This window comes from Cornus florida, unplaced genomic scaffold (assembly GCF_030987335.1).
Source record: "Cornus florida cultivar Cherokee Brave unplaced genomic scaffold, ASM3098733v1 CherokeeBrave_3.0.0_Hap2_Chr11, whole genome shotgun sequence".
NCBI classification, from domain to species: Eukaryota; Viridiplantae; Streptophyta; class Magnoliopsida; order Cornales; family Cornaceae; genus Cornus; species Cornus florida.
Window position 1 is genome coordinate 36,734,608 of NW_026775581.1, and position 7,210 is coordinate 36,741,817.

The 7,210-nt window shown below is 37.2% G+C and overlaps 1 pseudogene; it reads left to right on the forward strand.

Annotated features, from left to right (window-relative positions):
• Positions 1–1,787: 1,787 nt before the first annotated feature.
• On the forward strand, positions 1,788–1,886 carry LOC132287285 (small nucleolar RNA R71; annotated as a pseudogene).
• The last annotated feature ends 5,324 nt before the right edge of the window (positions 1,887–7,210 follow it).

A 7,210-nucleotide genomic window follows, 5' to 3' on the forward strand; every position in this document is an offset into this window, starting at 1 on the left:
AAGACTTAGGGCTCATCCAAGCCCTAAGTGTAGATCTAGCTAATCATGGAGGAAGTGGATGTGGTCATGAAATCAAGCTCCAAATATGGCTCCATCTTCTTCTTCCTCTTCTTCTTCTTCTTCTTTGAAGCTCTAGAGATCGAGAGAGAAAGTGGTCTAGAGATGAATCTTGAGATGTGCCTCCACTCCCCCTTTTCTTCTAACCCTAATCTCTAACTTTGCTAGAGAGAGAAAGAAAAAATACAATGTAAAAAAATAAAATGATAAAAAGCTACTTTACAAATGGGTCTTTTCCCTTTATATAAAAGGTCATTTTCTTAGTCACTAAGTCAGGAATATTACCCCAAAAATATTTAATCCCGTACTATGTGGTAGGTAGACTTTTGGGCGTGCACGGGAATAAGACAGCTAACTGCCAGCAATGTTCGATCGATCAGAGAAAAAGTTGGATCGATCAGAGAAGTTGGATCGATCAGAGAAAAAGTTGGATCGATCAGAGAAGTTGGATCGATCAGACTTGGCAGCTTTTCAGGATCAGCCTCTTTTTGCTCCAAATCAGCCTCCTTTTGCTCCGAATCCTCTCCAAGACTTAGCTTGACTCCAAAAAGGCCTTAAGAAACCATTTTTAGCCCATTGTAACATTATTGACCTGAAATAGACAAAAACACAAATAAGGACTAAAACGGGTAAATAAGATAGATAAAGATCCTAGAATACTTAAGCTTAAGGGTTTAAAAGTGTACCTTTCAGCGCTCATCAGATGTGAAACGGGACGGGTGACAACTTGAGGTTGCACCACTCCACTCTCTTCATTGGACAATTCAACTTGATTGTCCATAATCCTACCACTCCGCAAGGTAGTCACCACATTAACATATTCAATGGTGTGGCCTTCTGATGTGGAATGGGTTTCCACAACACATTGTTGCTTAGGTAGGACATTAATAGGCTTCTTTCCCTTCTCTCTTGCATTGAGAGTGCTTACTATTTGCCCTACTTGGGTTTCTAGCTTCGCAATAGACTGAGAGTGAGAATGACGTAATTGTGTGTTAGACTCTAAAGTGCCCAAAGCATTCAAAACTTTTTCTTCAAAAGCGGTACTTCTAGTATTTCCTTGGGAATAAGATTGGTTGGGAAAATGAGAATTAGCAAATTGATTCCCTTGTGATTGATAAGGTCTATAACCTTGGGATCCTTGGTTTTGAAGTGGAGGTGGAATGTACTTCCCTTGAAAACCACCTTGGGAAGGGTTTGAGCCCTCTCCTTGGTTTTTCCAAGAGAAATTCGGATGATTCCTCCATCTTGGATTATAATAAGTACCATAAGGATTGTTCCCTTGGTTCACAAAAACTGCATTGACTTATTCATTAGGTTCATTTTGCACTTGTCCATGAGGACAATGAGAAGTAGAATGAAGAACACTAGAACAAGTCATACATGTTTCATTTGATGCACGATGAGAATGGTTAGGGAAGGAAGATACTTGGTTCGCCAAGTTTTGGTTAATAAAAAATTGATCAAACCTTTGAAATAAAGACTTCATTTCGGCGGCTATTTCATTTGAATGGTCGACTTGATGTAAGCCAACACTCTTCCTACCTTGTGAATTTCTACCATTCTTGGATGATAATGTTCTATGCAAAGAGTTTTCACTCATGCTCTCATAAAGACGCCACACGTCATCCTCATGCCTATCAATGTATGAGCCACCCATGGAAGCATCAACTATACCCTTATAGTTGTCCGATAAGCTCTCAAAGAAATATTGAACTAATTGCCATTTGGGCATGTCATGATGTGGACACTTCTTAAGCAACTCATTGAAGCGTTCCCATGCCTCATGAAACGTTTCTCCATCCCTATGTGAAAATTCTCGAATTGAGGTTCTCATGACATTGGTTTTTGAAACCAGATAGTACTTCTTCAAGAATTCTTGTTGCAATTCTGCCCAAGAAGTGATTGAAAAAGGCCTCAAATTGTTAAACCAATACTTTGCCTTGTCTTTTAAGGTGAATGAAAAAAGTTTGAGTCTTAAGACCTCTTTCGGCATGTCCGTATATTTTACGGTGGAACATACTTCAAGAAACTCATCCAAATGCTTGTAAGGTTCTTCACTTGGAAGTCCATGATAGTTAGGAAGCATTTGAATGGTTTGTGGCTTAATTTCATAATGATATGCTCTAAATGGAGGCAATTGGATGCATGTAGGTGCATTATACTCATTAGGCACATAATGGTCTCTTAAAGCAAGAGGTGGATTAGTTACTTGAGGTGCAACATGAACACCTTGGTTTTGAATTCCTTGATTGATGATGGGAGGTTGTGGAGTATACATTGGCCTTGGCATTCCATATGGAGCTTGGCCATGTTATTGTGGTGGTTGGTGAATGTATGGCCTAGGCATGCCTAATAGTACTTGTATGTTCTCATTGTGCACATTAGGATGAAGAATACCTTGTTGGTCTATGTGACCAAGGTCCTCAACATAATCATCATTATGGTCATCCATTGATAGATTGGTTCTATTTGAACTTCCTCTTCCCCTAGGATTTCTAACAATGGATTCAAGATGCAAATCAAGAGGGACAAGAGTGGGTTTCAATGAACGACGTCCATGTATGCACAATGCAAAACACAACAAGCAAAAAGAATGACAAACACTATGCCTTCACAACAAAGCGATTACACTTCTTCCACAAACACTTAACTTATACTCCTATGCTTTAACAACAATGATGCAAAGAATAATTAAAAACAAGCCTCCACGCGGGCCAACGATTTAACTAAGGGATTGAGTAAAGAAAGTCTCACAAAGGTCCTTTAGCACTTCAACTCCAAATTTAAAGCTTAGATTAGCAAATTTTTAAAATTTTTGGCTTTTTACTTTCTTTGCTTGCTTGAATGCTCCTTTGCTTGCTTCCTCTCCAACAATGCACCTAGTCAAGTAAGAACAACACAATAAGTAACCAAAAAGAAAAATAAAAATAAAGTAAAGACACGATCAAAAGAGTACTAATCATAATTGATTCCACAATTTCGACTTTGCCAAATCAAATCAATCAATCCCCGGCAACGGCGCCAAAAACTGTGACCAGATGTGTCGCCGCACCACAATCAAGTTTAGAGAGTGTTCATTAAGGCAAGGGCCAAGAGTTTTACATTTATAGAAGTCACTACTACCTTTCACTATAAATATAGCTAGGGCGAGTAGGGATCATCCCAAGGGAATGTGAGGGTCGAACAAGGTTGTGGAATTGCAATTAGGGCTAGTAGGCCGAGTAATCAAACAATTAGTTGGTTGGTTGATTAGACTAGAGAGCAACTAAATTAAACTAAGTGATAACAAAAGAATGCAACTAGGAGTAAGTAAGAGAGAGAAGAGTCTTGGGGTTTAGAGATCACCACCAAGCAATGCATTTTTATACCATTCACAAGTGACTAATGAGGGCAGTGTGGTGTGTTGCAATATTGGTGTGTGTGTGTGTGTGTTTGGTTGATTCAACAAGCAAGGATGACTAGTTAAGCATGTATTGTCTAAACATCATTTGAAAGGCATAATATATCTAAGCAATGAAGCATATATTATCTAAACAACATATGAAAGGCATAATAGATCAAAACAAGTCATTAATCCTTTCATTAAGCTCACAATCCAAATACAACACAAGGTTAGAGACATATGCTACTTTCATTCAAAAGCTTGGATCATCAAACAACAAGCATGGATTGTCCTCCCATTTAACACTGCACTACAACTATATTACATCTACACTACTTGCATGAAAATAAACTAGGGGAGAGGCACAATCCATCAAGGAATAAGTATGAACCATCAAGAGAATCACAAGAGCATTCCATTAAGCACTATGTTTTGACAATCTCTAAATCTATAGCATCAATACACATAGACATGCATCAATAACACAAAATCTAGAGACAAGCACATGAACATCTATTCTAACATACATAGACATATGGATAGAATGAAATGATCAATTGAAAACATTTAACCACATAAATAATTGAACAATCAAGATCTATATATATCAAAGTGTCAAAATATTAATTACAATACTAATCCCTTAATGATACACAAGATTAAGATATAGAAAGCATGCTTGGGGCTAACTCTAGCCCCAAGTGGATGTCTAACCACTCATGGTGGTGTTACTCCAACCCTCAAGGGCTAACTCCTGGAAGAAATCTGCTCATTGGATGATGAAGAGTCTCTAATGGTGTCTCTAGCCTCCTCATCCTCTAAGCTTGCCTCTAAAGTTGTATCTACCAAATGCTAAGTCTCTTCAAGAGAATAAACCCTAGAATTATCCCCCTCTCAAAAACTGCATCATATTCCTTTTATAGGTACGTCAAGTGACACACCAAATGAGCTAGGGTCGTGCAAAGAATATTCTCTAATGATTGGATAGAATACGGATTGAACAAGCTGGCTTTTTAACTTTTTCGCACTGGAGGAAGTTCGATCGATCGAACCTTGGACTTAGATCGATCGAACTGGTTGAGATCCATCGAACTTAGGCTGGATCGATCCAACTGGTTGAGCTTTTTGGGAAAAGAAAAATCTGAGATATTTTGAGAGATATTTTTGGGAAAAGGACAAATGTGGTTAGTGGGTGGTACAGCTGTGGATAAGATCAATCATTTGAATAAGGACAAAAGTGTTCGATCGATCGAAGGGTGGTGTTGGATCGATCGAACTTTGTTGCTTTCTGTTTTGGGTCAAGGTTTGGATCTATCTTGAAGTGCTGAGATCGATCAGTGTTCGATCAATCGAACCTTGAAGTTGGATCGATCGAACTTTGCTACTTCCCACCTTTGGCTTCATTTGCTTCTTTCTTTCTCCACTGTGCTCTTTTCTTTGTTTAATCCCAGAATTGCTTCAATTAAGCTCTTATTTGGCTGAGTTAGCTTATTTTCGGGATAAGTGACTGAAAATGGAAATAATTTGAAATCAATCTAAAATGGTAAAGTAAGATAGATAAAGGTACTAGAATGCCTAAGCTTAAGGGGTTTAAATACACACTTTTTAGCGCTCATCACACCCCCGAACTTAAATATTGCTAGTCCCTAGCAATGAACTTAATTAGAGATTGAGTTGCAAAGATCTCACAAAGGGTCCTTAAAGAACTTCAATTAAACTTTTAAGTTTCAAGCCTTGTTATGCTTTGCAATTTTTTAGATTTTAGCTCTTTTAGTTTTTTCTTAGCTTCACTTGGCTCCCTTGCTTCCTTTACTCGACTTCCGTTGCTCAATCCACCTAGCCAAATAAGAACAAACACAATAAATAACTAAAAAAAATGAAAATAAAGTAAAGACACGATCAAAAGAGTACTAATTACTATTTGTTTTCAAAACACGGCGTTGCCAATTCAAATCCCCGGCAACGGCGCAAAAAACTTGGTGTGCGTGTCGTGGGGTACAACCAAATTTGTGCAAAATAGTGTGGCCAAGTTTTAAATTTATAAATGCCACTACTTCCACTGACTAAAAATATAACTAGGGTGAGTAGGGATCGTCCCAAGGGATTTTTGGTGCACTAGCAATAGAAATAATGTATAGGGTTAGTAGGTCGAGTGATCAAATGTGGATTGTTTGGTTAATTAGACTACAAACTAAACTAAACAAGTTCAATGTAAAATAAGCAATTTAAATGAAATTTAGAGAAAACAAGAGAGTGAGGTCATGGGGTCTAGAGGTCACCACTAAACATCACCATTCTAGACATTCAATGTATATATTAATGAGGGGAAACATATGTTGCAATTTGAGAGTGTGTGATCGATTGTTTCAACAAGCATGGATGACCAATTAAGCATATATTGTCTAAGCATCCTAGTGAATATCACAATACATCAAACTACGCCATTAATCCTTCCTTTAAGCTCACAATCCAAACACATCACATGGTTAGAGAATAATACTACTTGCATTCATAAGCATGGAACATCAAACAACAAGTATGGATTGTCCTCCCATCTAACAGCTAAGGCAACTACATTACAACTAAGCTAAAGGCATGAAAATTAAACTAAAGAAACTAAGGGAGAGACAGAATTCATCAAGACATGAGTATAAACCATCAAATAAACCACAATAGTATTCTATTAAGCACTATGCCTTGATAATCTTTAGATCCACAGCATCAACACACATAGACATGCATCAATAACACAAAAAACTAGAGATAAACACAAGAACATCTATTTTAACATACATAGACATATGGATAAAATGAAATGATCAATTGAAAGTATTAAACCACACAAATCATTGAATAAACAAGATTCATATAAAAAATAAGTGTCAAGACAAGATTGCAACACAAATCCCCTCAAAATACAAAGCATTAGAGTCTAGAAGCCATGATAGGGCTAACTCTAGTTCCAAGAAGATGTTTAGCCACTCATTGAAATAGTCATCCAACCCTCAAGGGCAATCTCCATGGTAGGAATGACCTCCTTCTTAATGGAAACTGGTGTCTTCTCGAGCGTGTGTACAAAATAATGCACAAGACTTTGAGTTTGGAAAATTATTGTCAAGTGGGCATCATAGTTTAAATTTAAAAACCGTTTAACACCTATACTATGTATGATGAGTGAGAAGGATCGTCCCAAGGGATTGAGGGTCGTACTAGGTTGAGGAATCAAGATTAGGGTTAGTAGGTCAAGTGATCAAAATAGTGGTTGGTTGGTTGAATTAAACTAGATACAAATTGAACTAAAGTAAATAATAATGCAATAAAGAGAATGAAAGAGAGAGAGATCTTGGGGTTTAGAGATCACCACTAAGCATACTTTTCTACACCCTTAATGAATGATTAATGAGCGCAAAAACATGTATTCCAACAACGTGTGTGTGTGTGGTTGTTCCAACAAGCATGGATGATAAATTAAGCATATATTGTCTAAACAACATGGTGGATAGCACAACATATCAAATTAAGTCATTAATCCTTTCTTTAAGCGCACAATCCAAACACATTACAAGGTTAGAGATATATGTTACTTGCTTTCATAAGTATGGAACATCAACAACAAGCATGGATTACCTTCCCATTTAACAACTACACTACAACTAAGCTAATGACATGAAATTAAACTAATTAAACTAAGGGAGAGATACAATCCATCAAGAAATGAGTATGAACCATTAAATAAACCACAAGAACATGCCATTAAGCACTATGTCTTGA